The following is a 16,756-nucleotide window of genomic DNA, read 5'->3' on the forward strand; positions in this document are numbered from 1 at the left end:
CGGTCTGGAAAACACCCCTGAGGATGATCCGAAGACATGCCATCACAATTTTGATCCTCTGCAGAGGGGATGGCGCCCCCGCTTCGGTAGCCCGACGACCTGCACGCGAAGTCGAGCACTTTACGGTAGAACAGTTTAACGAGGACCCATACCGCACACCCTCGGTCCCTACACAGACTGATCCAAGTGGTCACCCACCCGCACACTGACCGCAGTCAGTGATGCTTGACTTCGGTGATCTGCTGGGAACCGTGTCTTAACGATCAGTTCACAGCGGGACTACAGTAAGTGATAGTTGAGTACCAAAAAACTTCATTAGAACACAGAAAAATAGATGTCGGTTGACTTTTTAAGCGTTCCTGGTGATAAACTGTTCAAATGATGGGTGTTTGCATAAGAATCAATTACTATTTGTAGAAAGAAAAACAAAATACACAATTTATACATTAGAATATATTTATTTCAAAAAATATGTAAGACAATGTTGTTTATTCTTAGTTTTTTTTTTAAATGCAATTTATAAAAAGTACGATTCGCAAAGGCCCCCCGGACAGTTGACCCCGGAAGACGATACTGTTCAAATGCCCTTTATGGATGGTAGTCGCATGACTTTATCTTTAAAGGAATGCTTATATCTTCCATAGTAAGTTATTTTTAACTTCCTTTTGTGATGTTCTAGGTAACTGAGCAAAGCATTCGTTCAATAATCCTTTGTGGTTTAGGCTACACCTGTAGGGCGATACCCAATATCCTGAGTTCGGAAACATCTCGAATTTATTGAGAGCGTGTTAAAAACCTCTTCTTTTCTACGTATTTTTTACACTGAAACAAATGAATTTTATAAGTTTGAACAAGTGAAGTAAGAAAGAATTTTCCTCCAATAATGCTCATATTAAATAGTTCGAGTCACTTTCTTTTTTTATTTTTTATTTTGGAATTCCATAGATTTTACAAGCGTAGTTATTTTGAAAAATTATGTGGATTATTCTTAAAACGCCGTTTAAGGTTACTTGAAATAATTTATACGTGTTGACTAATCCATTTGTTCAATTAAAAATTACTGTCGATCATAAGATTGTTTTCAGCAATTTTTTTCCTTTTTTTTCCCCGTCATTTTTTAAGTTGCTTCTACAAAAGTTACCCCAAAATCTTTTGTGTGTGAGAGAGAGAGAGTTTGGTGCCCCAGAAAAAAAAATTTCTTTACTACTGAACATTTCGCTTCTAATATTTTTCATTTTACGTTGGTACAGTAATATTTTTTAAGTTTAAGAATATGAAATTTTGCATTTATATTACTTTTAATAAAGATTAAATTACAAACTATAAGTTTCAGTATCTAAAAGTCCCGCAGTGGACTGATCGTTAAGACACGGTTCCCAGCAGATCACCGAAGTCAAGTATCGCTGGCTGTGGTCAGTGTGCGGGTGGGAGAACACTTGGATCAGTCTGTGTAGGGACCGAGGGTGTGTGGTATGGGTCCTCGTTAAACTGTTCTACCGTAAAGTGCTCGACTTCGCGCGCAGGTCGTCGGGCTACCGAAGCGGGGGTGCCATCCCCTCTGCAGAGGATAAAAATTGTGATGGCATGTCTTCGGATCATCCTCAGGGATGTTCCCCAGACCGTCGCCAATAGCCCATTGTGCAGCTGTAGTGCGACGTAAATGAACTACAACTACAGCAACAATCGAAAAAAAAGGTATTTTTATTCAGAGAAAGTACGTTTTTTTTTGTCTACACTAAATAATTATATTTAAAGTCACCTCTTTGAATCACTGAAATTGAGTCCTAGAACGTGAAGATCCGACCCCATTAGATCAAAAGTTACTCAGGGTGGTCCGTTTTTTTTTTGCGCACTCTGCATTATTATGTTCACTATACTTGTCAATTTTATTGCATGTAACTTTTTGAGAAAGTTATTAAGATTTTAATTTTATGGTATCTAGTGTGTGTTTCTCAAAACACTGCTGTAATGCTATTTTTTTTTTTTTACCGGAACGCAAGTCACCGCATTGCAGGGAGGGTAGAATCAAAATTGATCAAAGATTATTTTTAATCTACAATCGTCAAATCGTTCGAACTATCGAAGAATTTGTTTTCTTTGACTTCAGTGTACCTGTATTTTCAAAAAATTATTCAAAAAATATTTTTACTGGCACAATTTTATTGTTTCTCAGTTAAAAAAAATTATAATGTAGAAGAGCTTGTATTTTTATGAAAGAACACGAGAAGCCTGCCGCAATTTCTCTTCAAAAGTCCTCTGACGGTCTGCTATGCAATAGACCTTTGAGGGGTCCCCTGCAACCCCTAATTAACCTATAAAAATTTGCTCCGGCGGACGTGCTTGGACCATTGACCTCTACTTAGGGCCCGAATTTGAAAATTATAACTTAATATTAAAGAGAGTGAGACGGCTTTGAAATTCGAACCCCAGTCCGCCATTTTACTTCATTTTTTATTTTTTTTATTATTATTCCATTATGCGTTCGTTAACAAAGAAAGATGCCCGATTCTACTTATAGAACACTTTACGCATGATAAACTGCCGAATATATTGCAAAAATAATTTTAAACAATGGAAATAAGCCAATTTTCCTGTATTTTTACAGTTTTTACCCATTATTCGCCATTTTGCCAATTTAAAAAAATTATTTCCTATATGTAGGACCCACTAAAATATGGAAAAACACAATGAAAAAATAATATAATGCAAAATAATCGGAAGAAAAAAAAGAAATTTTTTTGAAAGGTCAAGACCGCTGGGATTCGAACCTGCTCTCCCTCACCCCAGACGTAAGTTACTACTGCGGTGTCTTGACCACCATACCACAAGAACACGAGAAGCCTGCCGCAATTTCTCTTCAAAAGTCCTCTGACGGTCAGCTATGCAATAGACATTTGAGGGGTCCCCTGCAAACCCTAATTAACCTATACAAATTTGCTCCGGCGGACGTGCTTGGACCATTGACCCCAACTTAGGGCCTGAGTTTGAAAATTATAACTTAATATTAAAGAGAGTTAGACGGCTTTGAAATTCGAACCTCAGTCCGCCATTTTATTTCTTTTTTTATTTTTTTATTATTATTCCATTATGCGTTCGTTAACAAAGAAAGATGCCCGATTCTACTTATAGAACACCTTACGCATGATAAACTGCCGAATATATTGTAAAAATAATTTTAAACCATGGAAATAAGCCAATTTTCCTGTATTTTTCCAGTTTTTACCCATTATTCGCCATTTTGCTAATTTAAAAAAATTATTTCCTATATGTAGGACCCACTAAAATATGGAAAAACACAATGAAAAAATAATATAATACAAAATAATCGGAAGAAAAAAAAGAAATTTTTTTGAAAAGTCAAGACCGCTGGGATTCGAACCTGCGCTCCCTCACCCCAGACGTAAGTTACTACTGAGGTGTCTTGACCACCATACCACTAGAACACGAGAAGCCTGCCGCAATTTCTCTTCAAAAGTCCTCCGACGGTCAGCTATGCAATAGGCATTTGAGGGGTCCCCTGCAACCCCTAATTAACCTATAAAAATTTGCTCCGGCGGACGTGCTTGGACCATTGACCCCTACTTAGGGCCTGAGTTTGAAAATTATAACTTAATATTAAAGAGAGTTAGACGGCTTTGAAATTCGAACCCCAGTCCGCCATTTTATTTCTTTTTTTATTTTTTTATTATTATTCCATTATGCGTTCGTTAACAAAGAAAGCTGCCCGATTCTACTTATAGAACACCTTACGCATGATAAACTGCCGAATATATTGTGAAAATAATTTTAAACAATGGAAATAAGCCAATTTTCCTGTATTTTTCCAGTTTTTACCCATTATTCGCCATTTTACCAAATTAAAAAAATTATTTCCTATATGTAGGACCCACTAAAATATGGAAAAACACAATGAAAAAATAATATAATGCAAAATAATCGGAAGAAAAAAAAAGAAATTTTTTTGAAAAGTCAATAACGCTGGGATTCGAACCTGCGCCCCCTTACCCCCGACGTAAGTTACTACTGCGGTGTCTTGACCACCATACCACTACAACACGAGAAGCCTGCCGCAATTTCTCATCAAAAGTCCTCTGACGATCAGCTATGCATTAGAACTTTGAGGGGTCCCCTGCAACCCCTTATTAACCTATAAAAATTTGCTCCAGCGGACGTGCTTGGACCATTGACCCCTACTTAGGGCCCGAGTTTGAAAATTATAACTTAATATTAAAGAGAGTTAGACGGCTTTGAAATTCGAAACCCAGTCCGCCATTTTGTTTCATTTTTTATTTTTTTATTATTATTCCATTATGCGTTCGTTAACAAAGAAAGATGCCCGATTCTACTTATAGAACACCTTACGCATGATAAACTGCCGAATGTATTGTAAAAATAATTTTAAACAATGGAAATAAGCCAATTTTCCTGTATTTTTCCAGTTTTTACCCATTATTCGGCATTTTACCAATTTAAAAAAATATTTCCTATATGTAGGACCCGCTAAAATATGGAAAAACACAATGAAAAAATAATATAATGCAAAATAATCGGAAGAAAAAAAAGAAATTTTTTTGAAAAGTTGATAACGCTGGGATTCGAACCTGCGCCCCCTTACCCCAGACGTAAATTACTATTGCGGTGTCTTGACCACCATACCACTAGAACACGAGAAGCCTGCCGCAATTTCTCTTCAAAAGTCCTCTGACGGTCAGCTATGCAATAGACCTTTGAGGGGTCCCCTGCAACCCCTAATTAACCTATAAAAATTTGCTCCAACGGACGTGCTTGGACCATTGACCCCTACTTAGGGCTCGAGTTTGAAAATTTTAACTTAATATTAAAGAGACTTAGACGGCTTTGAAATTTGAACCCCAGTCCGCCATTTTATTTCATTTTTTATTTTTTTATTATTATTCCATTATGCAATCGTTAACAAAGAAAGATGCCCGATTCTACTTATAGAACACCTTACGCATGATAAACTGCCGAATATATTGTTAAAATAATTTTAAACAATGGAAATCAGCCAATTTTCCTGTATTTTTGAAGTTTTTACCCATTATTCGCCATTTTGCCAATTTAAAAAAATTATTTCCTATATGTAGGACCCACTAAAATATGGAAAAACACAATGAAATAATAATATAATGCAAAATAATCGGAAGAAAAAAAAAATTTTTTTTTGAAAAGTTGATAACGCTGGGATTCGAACCTGCGCCCCCTTACCACAGACGTAAGTTTCTACTGCGGTGTCTTGACCACCATACCACTAGAACACTAGAAGCCTGCCGCAATTTCTCTTCAAAAGTCCTCTGACGGTCAGCTATGCAATAGACCTTTGAGGGGTCCCCTGCAACCCCTAATTAACCTATAAAAATTTGCTCCGGCGGACGTGCTTGGACCATTGACCCCTACTTAGGGCTCGAGTTTGAAAATTATAACTTAATATTAAAGAGAGTTAGACGGGTTTGAAATTCGATACCCAGTCCGCCATTTTATTTCATTATTTATTTTTTTATTATTATTCCATTATGCGTTAGTTAACAAATAAAGATGCCCGATTCTACTTATTGAACACCTTACGCATGATAAACTGCCGAACATATTGTAAAAATAATTTTAAACAATAGAAATAAGCCAATTTTCCTGTATTTTTCCAGTTTTTACCCATTATTCGCCATTTTGCCAATTTAAAAAAATTATTTCCTATATGTAGGACCCACTAAAATATGGAAAAACACAATGAAAAAATAATATAATGCAAAATAATCGGAAGAAAAAAATGAAATTTTTTTGAAAAGTCATGACCGCTGGGATTCGAACCTGCGCTCCCTCTCCCCAGACGTAAGATACTACTGCGGTGTCTTGACCACCATACCACTAGAACACGAGAAGCCTGCCGCAATTTCTCATCAAAAGTGCTCTGACGATCAGCTATGCAATAGAACTTTGAGGGGTCCCCTGCAACCCCTTATTAACCTATAAAAATTTGCTCCAGCGGACGTGCTTGGACCATTGACCCCTACTTAGGGCCCGAGTTTGAAAATTATAACTTAATATTAAAGAGAGTTAGACGGCTTTGAAATTCGAAACCCAGTCCGCCATTTTGTTTCATTTTTTATTTTTTTATTATTATTCCATTATGCGATCGTTAACAAAGAAAGATGCCCGATTCTACTTATAGAACACCTTACGCATGATAAACTGCCGAATATATTGTAAAAATAATTTTAAACAATGGAAATAAGCCAATTTTCCTGTATTTTTCCAGTTTTTACCCATTATTCGCCATTTAACCAATTTTAAAAAATTATTTTTTATATGTAGGACCCACTAAAATATGGAAAAACACAATGAAAAAATAATATAATGCAAAATAATCGGAAGAAGAAAAAATAAATTTTTTTGAAAAGTCAACAACGCTGGGATTCGAACCTGCGCCCCCTTACCCCAGACGTAAGTTACTACTGCGGTGTCTTGACCACCATACCACTAGAACACTAGAAGCCTGCCGCAATTTCTCTTCAAAAGTCCTCTGACTGTCAGCTATGCAATACACATTTGAGGGGTCCCCTGCAACCCCTAATTAACCTATAAAAATTTGCTCCGGCGGACGTGCTTGGACCATTGACCCCTACTTAGGGCCCGAGTTTGAAAATTATAACTTAATATTAAAGAGAGTTAGACGGCTTTGAAATTCGAAACCCAGTCCGCCATTTTGTTTCATTTTTAATTTTTTTATTATTATTCCATTATGCGTTCGTTAACAAAGAAAGATGCCCGATTCTACTTATAGAACACCTTACGCATGATAAACTGCCGAATGTATTGTAAAAATAATTTTAAACAATGGAAATAAGCCAATTTTCCTGTATTTTTCCAGTTTTTACCCATTATTCGGCTTTTTACCAATTTAAAAAATTATTTCCTATATGTAGGACCCGCTAAAATATGGAAAAACACAATGAAAAAATAATATAATGCAAAATAATCGGAAGAAGAAAAAAGAAATTTTTTGGAAAAGTCAATAACGCTGGGATTCGAACCTGCGCCCCCTTACCGCAGACGTAAGTTACTACTGCGGTGTCTTGACCACCATACCACTAGAACACGAGAAGCCTGCCGCAATTTCTCTTCAAAAGTCCTCTGACTGTCAGCTATGCAATAGACCTTTGAGGGGTCCCCTGCATCCCCTAATTAACCTATAAAAATTTGCTCCATCGGACGTGCTTGAACCATTGACCCCTACTTAAGGTCCGAGTTTGAAAATTATGACTTAATATTAAAGAGAGTTAGACGGCTTTGAAATTTGAACCCCAGTCCGCCATTTTATTTCATTTTTTATTTTTTTATTATTATTCCATTATGCAATCGTTAACAAAGAAAGATGCCCGATTCTACTTATAGAACACCTTACGCATGATAAACTGCCGAATATATTGTTAAAATAATTTTAAACAATGGAAATCAGCCAATTTTCCTGTATTTTTGAAGTTTTTACCCATTATTCGCCATTTTACCAATTTAAAAAAATTATTTCCTATATGTAGGACCCACTAAAATATGAAAACACAATGAAATAATAATATAATGCAAAATAATCGGAAGAAAAAAAAAGAAATTTTTTTGAAAAGTTGATAACGCTGGGATTCGAACCTGCGCCCCCTTACCACAGACGTAAGTTTCTACTGCGGTGTCTTGACCACCATACCACTAGAACACTAGAAGTCTGCCGCAATTTCTCTTCAAAAGTCCTCTGACGGTCAGCTATGCAATAGACCTTTGAGGGGTCCCCTGCAACCCCTAATTAACCTATAAAAATTTGCTCCGGCGGACGTGCTTGGACCATTGACCCCTACTTAGGGCCCGAGTTTGAAAATTATAACTTAATATTAAAGAGAGTTAGACGGGTTTGAAATTCGATACCCAGTCCGCCATTTTATTTCATTATTTATTTTTTTATTATTATTCCATTATGCGTTAGTTAACAAATAAAGATGCCCGATTCTACTTATAGAACACCTTACGCATGATAAACTGCCGAACATATTGTAAAAATAATTTTAAACAATAGAAATAAGCCAATATTCCTGTATTTTTCCAGTTTTTACCCATTATTCGCCATTTTGCCAATTTAAAAAAATTATTTCCTATATGTAGGACCCACTAAAATATGGAAAAACACAATGAAAAAATAATATAATGCAAAATAATCGGAAGAAAAAAATGAAATTTTTTTGAAAAGTCATGACCGCTGGGATTCGAACCTGCGCTCCCTCTCCCCAGACGTAAGATACTACTGCGGTGTCTTGACCACCATACCACTAGAACACGAAAAGCCTGCCGCAATTTCTCATCAAAAGTGCTCTGACGATCAGCTATGCAATAGAACTTTGAGGGGTCCCCTGCAACCCCTTATTAACCTATAAAAATTTGCTCCAGCGGACGTGCTTGGACCATTGACCCCTACTTAGGGCCCGAGTTTGAAAATTATAACTTAATATTAAAGAGAGTTAGACGGCTTTGAAATTCGAAACCCAGTCCGCCATTTTGTTTCATTTTTTATTTTTTTATTATTATTCCATTATGCGATCGTTAACAAAGAAAGATGCCCGATTCTACTTATAGAACACCTTACGCATGATAAACTGCCGAATATATTGTAAAAATAATTTTAAACAATGGAAATAAGCCAATTTTCCTGTATTTTTCCAGTTTTTACCCATTATTCGCCATTTAACCAATTTTAAAAAATTATTTTTTATATGTAGGACCCACTAAAATATGGAAAAACACAATGAAAAAATAATATAATGCAAAATAATCGGAAGAAGAAAAAATAAATTTTTTTGAAAAGTCAATAACGCTGGGATTCGAACCTGCGCCCCCTTACCCCAGACGTAAGTTACTACTGCGGTGTCTTGACCACCATACCACTAGAACACTAGAAGCCTGCCGCAATTTCTCTTCAAAAGTCCTCTGACTGTCAGCTATGCAATACACATTTGAGGGGTCCCCTGCAACCCCTAATTAACCTATAAAAATTTGCTCCGGCGGACGTGCTTGGACTATTGACCCCTACTTAGGGCCCGAGTTTGAAAATTATACCTTAATAATAAAGAGAGTTAGACGGCTTTGAAATTCGAACCCCAGTCCGTCATTTTATTTCATTTTTTATTTTTTTATTATTATTCCATTATGCGTTCGTTAACAAAGAAAGATGCCCGATTCTACTTATAGAACACCTTACGCATTATAAACTGCCGAATATATTGTAAAAATAATTTTAAACAATGGAAATAAGCCTATTTTCCTGTATTTTTCCAGTTTTTACCCATTATTCGCCATTTTACCAATTTAAAAAAATTATTTCCTATATGTAGGACCCACTAAAATATGGAAAAACACAATGAAACAATAATATAATGCAAAATAATCGGAAGAAAAAAAAAGAAATTTTTTTGAAAAGTTGATAACGCTGGGATTCGAACCTGCGCCCCCTTACCACAGACGTAAGTTTCTACTACGGTGTCTTGACCACCATACCACTAGAACACTAGAAGCCTGCCGCAATTTCTCTTCAAAAGTCCTCTGACGGTCAGCTATGCAATAGACCTTTGAGGGGTCCCCTGCAACCCCTAATTAACCTATAAAAATTTGCTCCGGCGGACGTGTTTGGACCATTGACCCCTACTTAGGGCCCGAGTTTGAAAATTATAACTTAATATTAAAGAGAGTTAGACGGCTTTGAAATTCGATACCCAGTCAGTCATTTTATTTCATTTTTTATTTTTTTATTATTATTCCATTATGCGTTCGTTAACAAAGAAAGATGCCCGATTCTACTTATAGAACACCTTACGCATTATAAACTGCCGAATATATTGTAAAAATAATTTTAAACAATGGAAATAAGCCTATTTTCCTGTATTTTTCCAGTTTTTACCCATTATTCGCCATTTTACCAATTTAAAAAAATTATTTCCTATATGTAGGACCCACTAAAATATGGAAAAACACAATGAAACAATAATATAATGCAAAATAATCGGAAGAAAAAAAAAGAAATTTTTTTGAAAAGTCAATAACGCTGGGATTCGAACCTGCACCCCCTTACCCCAGACGTAAGTTACTACTGCGGTGTCTTGACCACCATACCACTACAAAACGAGAAGCCTGCCGCAATTTCTCATCAAAAGTCCTCTGACGATCAGCTATGCAATAGAACTTTGAGGGGTCCCCTGCAACCCCTTATTAACCTATAAAAATTTGCTCCAGCGGACGTGCTTGGACCATTGACCCCTACTTAGGGCCCGAGTTTGAAAATTATAACTTAATATTAAAGAGAGTTAGACGGCTTTGAAATTTGAACCCCAGTCCGCCATTTTATTTCATTTTTTATTTTTTAATTATTATTCCATTATGCGTTCGTTAACAGAGAAAGATGCCCGATTCTACTTATAGAACACCTTACGCATGATAAACCGCCGAATGTATTGTAAAAAAAATTTAAAACAATGGAAATAAGCCAATTTTCCTGTATTTTTCCAGTTTTTACCCGTTATTCGCCATTTTACCAATTTAAAAAAATTATTTCCTATATGTAGGACCCACTAAAATATGGAAAGACACAATGAAAAAATAATATAATGCAAAATAATCGGAAGAAAAAAAAAGAAATTTTTTTGAAAAGTTGAAAACGCTGTTATTCGAACCTGCGCCCCCTCACCCCAAACGTCAGTTACTACTACGGTGTCTTGAACACCATACCACTACAACACGAGAAGCCTGCCGCAATTTCTCTTCAGAAGTCCTCTGACGGTCAGCTATGCAATAGACCTTTGAGGGGTCCCCTGCAACCCCTAATTAACCTATAAAAATTTGCTCCGGCGGACGTGCTTGGACCATTGACCCCTACTTAGGGCCCGAGTTTGAAAATCATAACTTAATATGAAAGAGAGTTAAACGGCTTTGAAATTCGATCCCCAGTCCGCCATTTTATTTCATTTTTTATTTTTTTATTATTATTCCATTATGCGTTCGTTAGCAGAGAAAGATGCCCGATTCTACTTATAGAACACCTTACGCATGATAAACCGCCGAATGTATTGTAAAAAAAATTTAAAACAATGGAAATAAGCCAATTTTCCTGTATTTTTCCAGTTTTTACCCGTTATTCGCCATTTTACCAATTTAAAAAAATTATTTCCTATATGTAGGACCCACTAAAATATGGAAAGACACAATGAAAAAATAATATAATGCAAAATAATCGGAAGAAAAAAAAAGAAATTTTTTTGAAAAGTTGAAAACGCTGTTATTCGAACCTGCGCCCCCTCACCCCAAACGTCAGTTACTACTACGGTGTCTTGAACACCATACCACTACAACACGAGAAGCCTGCCGCAATTTCTCTTCAGAAGTCCTCTGACGGTCAGCTATGCAATAGACCTTTGAGGGGTCCCCTGCAACCCCTAATTAACCTATAAAAATTTGCTCCGGCGGACGTGCTTGGACCATTGACCCCTACTTAGGGCCCGAGTTTGAAAATCATAACTTAATATGAAAGAGAGTTAAACGGCTTTGAAATTCGATCCCCAGTCCGCCATTTTATTTCATTTTTTATTTTTTTATTATTATTCCATTATGCGTTCGTTAGCAAAGAAAGATGCCCGATTCTACTTATAGAACACCTTACGCATGATAAACTGCCGAATATATTGTAAAAATAATTTTAAACAATGAAAATAAGTCAATTTTCCCGTATTTTTCCAGTTTTTACCCGTTATTCGCCATTTTACCAATTTAAAAAAATTATTTCCTATATTTAGGGCCCACTAAAATATGGAAAAACACAATGAAAAAATAATATAATGCAAAATAATCGGAAGAAAAAAAAGAAATTTTTTTGAAAAGTTGATAACGCTGGGATTCGAACCTGCGCCCCCTCACCCCAGACGTCAGTTACTACTGCGTTGTCTTGACCACCATACCACTAGAACACGAGAAGCCTGCCGCAATTTCTTTTCAAAAGTCCTCTGACGGTCAGCTATGCTACAGACCTTTGAGGGGTCCCCTGCAACCCCTAATTAACCAATAAAAATTTGCTCCGACGGACGTGCTTGGACCATTGACCCCTACTTAGGGCCCGAGTTAAAAATTATAACTTAATATTAAAGAGAGTTAGACGGCTTTGAAATTCGAACCCCAGTCCGCCATTTTATTTCATTTTTTATTTTTTTATTATTATTCCTTTATGCGTTCGTTAGCAAAGAAAGATGCCCGATTCTACTTATAGAACACCTTACGCATGATAAACTGCCGAATATATTGTAAAAATAATTTTAAACAATGAAAATAAGCCAATTTTCCTGTATTTTTCCAGTTTTTACCCATTATTCGTCATTTTACCAATTTAAAAAAATTATTTCCTATATGTAGGACCCACTAAAATATGGAAAAACACAATGAAAAAATAATATAATGCAAAATAATCGGAAGAAAAAAAAGAAATTTTTTTGAAAAGATGATAACGCTGGGATTCGAACCTGCGCCCCCTCACCCCAGACGTCAGTTACTACTGCGGTGTCTTGACCTCCATACCACTAGAACACGAGAAGCCTGCCGCAATTTCTCTTCAAAAGTCCTCTGACGATCAGGTATGCAATAGACCTTTGAGGGGTCCCCTGCAACCCCTAATTAACCTATAAAAATTTGCTCCGACGGACGTGCTTGGACCATTGACCCCTACTTAGGGCCCGAGTTTGAAAATTATAACTTAATATTAAAGAGAGTTAGACGGCTTTGAAAATCGAACCCCAGTCCGCCATTTTACTTCATTTTTTATTTTTTTATTATTATTCCATTATGCGTTCGTTAAAAAAGAAAGATGCCTGATTCTACTTATAGAACACCTTACGCATGATAAACTGCCGAATGTATTGTAAAAAAAATTTAAAACAACGGAAATAAGCCAATTTTCCTGTATTTTTCCAGTTTTTACCCATTATTTGCCATTTTACCAATTTAAAAAAATGTTTTCCTATATATAGGACCCACTAAAATATGGAAAAACACAATGAAAAAATAATATAATGCAAAATAATCGGAAGAAAAAAAAAGAAACTTTTTTGAAAAGTTGAAAACGCTGGGATTCGAACCTGCGCCCCCTCACCCCAGACGTCAGTTACTACTACGGTGTCTTGACCACCATGCCACTAGAACACGAGAAGCCTGCCGCAATTTCTCTTCAAAAGTCCTCTGACGGTCAGCTATGCTATAGACCTTTGAGGGGTCCCCTGCAACCCCTAATTAACCTATAAAAATTTGCTCCGACGGACGTGCTTGGACCATTGACCCCTACTTAGGGCCCGAGTTTGAAAATTATAACTTAATATTAAAGAGAGTTAGACGGCTTTGAAATTCGAACCCCAGTCCGCCATTTTATTTTATTTTTTATTTTTTTATTATTATTCCATTATGCGTTCGTTAGCAAAGAAAGATGCCCGATTCTACTTATAGAACACCTTACGCATGATAAACTGCCGAATATATTGTAAAACTAATTTTAAACAATGAAAATAAGCCAATTTTCCTGTATTTTTCCAGTTTTTACCCGTTATTCGCCATTTTACCAATTTAAAAAAATTATTTCCTATATTTAGGACCCACTAAAATATGGAAAAACACAATGAAAAAATAATATAATGCAAAATAATCGGAAGAAAAAAAAGAAATTTTTATGAAAAGTTGATAACGCTGGGATTCGAACCTGCGCCCCCTCACCCCAGACGTCAGTTACTACTGCGGTGTCTTGACCACCATACCACTAGAACACGAGAAGCCTGCCGCAATTTCTCTTCAAAAGTCCTCTGACGGTCAGCTATGGTACAGACCTTTGAGGGGTCCCCTGCAACCCCTAATTAACCTATAAAAATTTGCTCCGACGGACGTGCTTGGACCATTGACCCCTACTTAGGGCCCGAGTTAAAAATTATAACTTAATATTAAAGAGAGTTAGACGGCTTTGAAATTCGAACCCCAGTCCGCCATTTTATTTCATTTTTTATTTTTTTATTATTATTCCATTATGCGTTCGTTAGCAAATAAAGATGCCCGATTCTACTTATAGAACACCTTACGCATGATAAACTGCCGAATATATTGTAAAAATAATTTTAAACAATGAAAATAAGCCAATTTTCCTGTATTTTTCCAGTTTTTACCCATTATTCGCCATTTTACCAATTTAAAAAAATTATTTCCTATATGTAGGACCCACTAAAATATGGAAAAACACAATGAAAAAATAATATAATGCAAAATAATCGGAAGAAAAAAAAGAAATTTTTTTGAAAAGATGATAACGCTGGGATTCGAACCTGCGCCCCCTCACCCCAGACGTCAGTTACTACTGCGGTGTCTTGACCACCATACCACTAGAACACGAGAAGCCTGCCGCAATTTCTCTTCAAAAGTCCTCTGACGATCAGGTATGCAATAGACCTTTGAGGGGTCCCCTGCAACCCCTAATTAACCTATAAAAATTTGCTCCGACGGACGTGCTTGGACCATTGACCCCTACTTAGGGCCCGAGTTTGAAAATTATAACTTAATATTAAAGAGAGTTAGACGGCTTTGAAAATCGAACCCCAGTCCGCCATTTTACTTCATTTTTTATTTTTTTATTATTATTCCATTATGCGTTCGTTAAAAAAGAAAGATGCCTGATTCTACTTATAGAACACCTTACGCATGATAAACTGCCGAATGTATTGTAAAAAAAATTTAAAACAACGGAAATAAGCCAATTTTCCTGTATTTTTCCAGTTTTTACCCATTATTTGCCATTTTACCAATTTAAAAAAATGTTTTCCTATATATAGGACCCACTAAAATATGGAAAAACACAATGAAAAAATAATATAATGCAAAATAATCGGAAGAAAAAAAAAGAAATTTTTTTGAAAAGTTGAAAACGCTGGGATTCGAACCTGCGCCCCCTCACCCCAGACGTCAGTTACTACTACGGTGTCTTGACCACCATGCCACTAGAACACGAGAAGCCTGCCGCAATTTCTCTTCAAAAGTCCTCTGACGGTCAGCTATGCTATAGACCTTTGAGGGGCCCCTGCAACCCCTAATTAACCTATAAAAATTTGCTCCGACGGACGTGCTTGGACCATTGACCCCTACTTAGGGCCCGAGTTGGAAAATTATAACTTAATATTAAAGAGAGTTAGACGGCTTTGAAATTCGAACCCCAGTCCGCCATTTTATTTTATTTTTTATTTTTTTATTATTATTCCATTATGCGTTCGTTAGCAAAGAAAGATGCCCGATTCTACTTATAGAACACCTTACGCATGATAAACTGCCGAATATATTGTAAAACTAATTTTAAACAATGAAAATAAGCCAATTTTCCTGTATTTTTCCAGTTTTTACCCGTTATTCGCCATTTTACCAATTTAAAAAAATTATTTCCTATATTTAGGACCCACTAAAATATGGAAAAACACAATGAAAAAATAATATAATGCAAAATAATCGGAAGAAAAAAAAGAAATTTTTATGAAAAGTTGATAACGCTGGGATTCGAACCTGCGCCCCCTCACCCCAGACGTCAGTTACTACTGCGGTGTCTTGACCACCATACCACTAGAACACGAGAAGCCTGCCGCAATTTCTCTTCAAAAGTCCTCTGACGGTCAGCTATGGTACAGACCTTTGAGGGGTCCCCTGCAACCCCTAATTAACCTATAAAAATTTGCTCCGACGGACGTGCTTGGACCATTGACCCCTACTTAGGGCCCGAGTTAAAAATTATAACTTAATATTAAAGAGAGTTAGACGGCTTTGAAATTCGAACCCCAGTCCGCCATTTTATTTCATTTTTTATTTTTTTATTATTATTCCATTATGCGTTCGTTAGCAAAGAAAGATGCCCGATTCTACTTATAGAACACCTTACGCATGATAAACTGCCGAATATATTGTAAAAATAATTTTAACCAATGAAAATAAGCCAATTTTCCTGTATTTTTCCAGTTTTTACCCATTATTCGCCATTTTACTAATTTAAAAAAATTATTTCCTATATGTAGGACCCACTAAAATATGGAAAAACACAATGAAAAAATAATATAATGCAAAATAATCGGAAGAAAAAAAAAAAGAAATTTTTTTGAAAAGTTTAAAACGCTGGGATTCGAACCTGCGCCCCCTCTCCCCTGACGTCAGTTACTACTACGGTGTCTTGACCACCATACCACTAGAACACGAGAAGCCTGCCGCAATTTCTCTTCAAAAGTCCTCTGACGGTCAGCTATGCAATAGGCCTTTGAGGGGTCCCCTGCAACCCCTAATTAACCTATAAAAATTTGCTCCGGCGGACGTGCTTGGACCATTGACCCCTACATAGGGCCCGAGTTTGAAAATTATAACTTAATATTAAAGAGAGTTAGACGGCTTTGAAATTCGATCCCCAGTCCGCCATTTTATTTCATTTTTTATTTTTTTATTATTATTCCATTATGCGTTCTTTGACAAAGAAAGATGCCTGATTCTACTTATAGAACACCTTACGCATGATAAACTGTCGAATATATTGTAAAAATAATTTTAAACAATTGAAATAAGCCAATTTTCCTGTATTTTTCCAGTTTTTACCCATTATTCCCCATTTTACCAATTTAAAAAAATTATTTCCTATATGTAGGACCCACTAAAATATGGAAAAACACAATGAAAAAAT

The sequence above is a fragment of the Parasteatoda tepidariorum genome, chromosome 10 (genome assembly GCF_982258835.1).
Source record: "Parasteatoda tepidariorum strain Cologne lab strain chromosome 10, Ptep-v5.0, whole genome shotgun sequence".
NCBI lineage: Eukaryota > Metazoa > Arthropoda > Arachnida > Araneae > Theridiidae > Parasteatoda > Parasteatoda tepidariorum.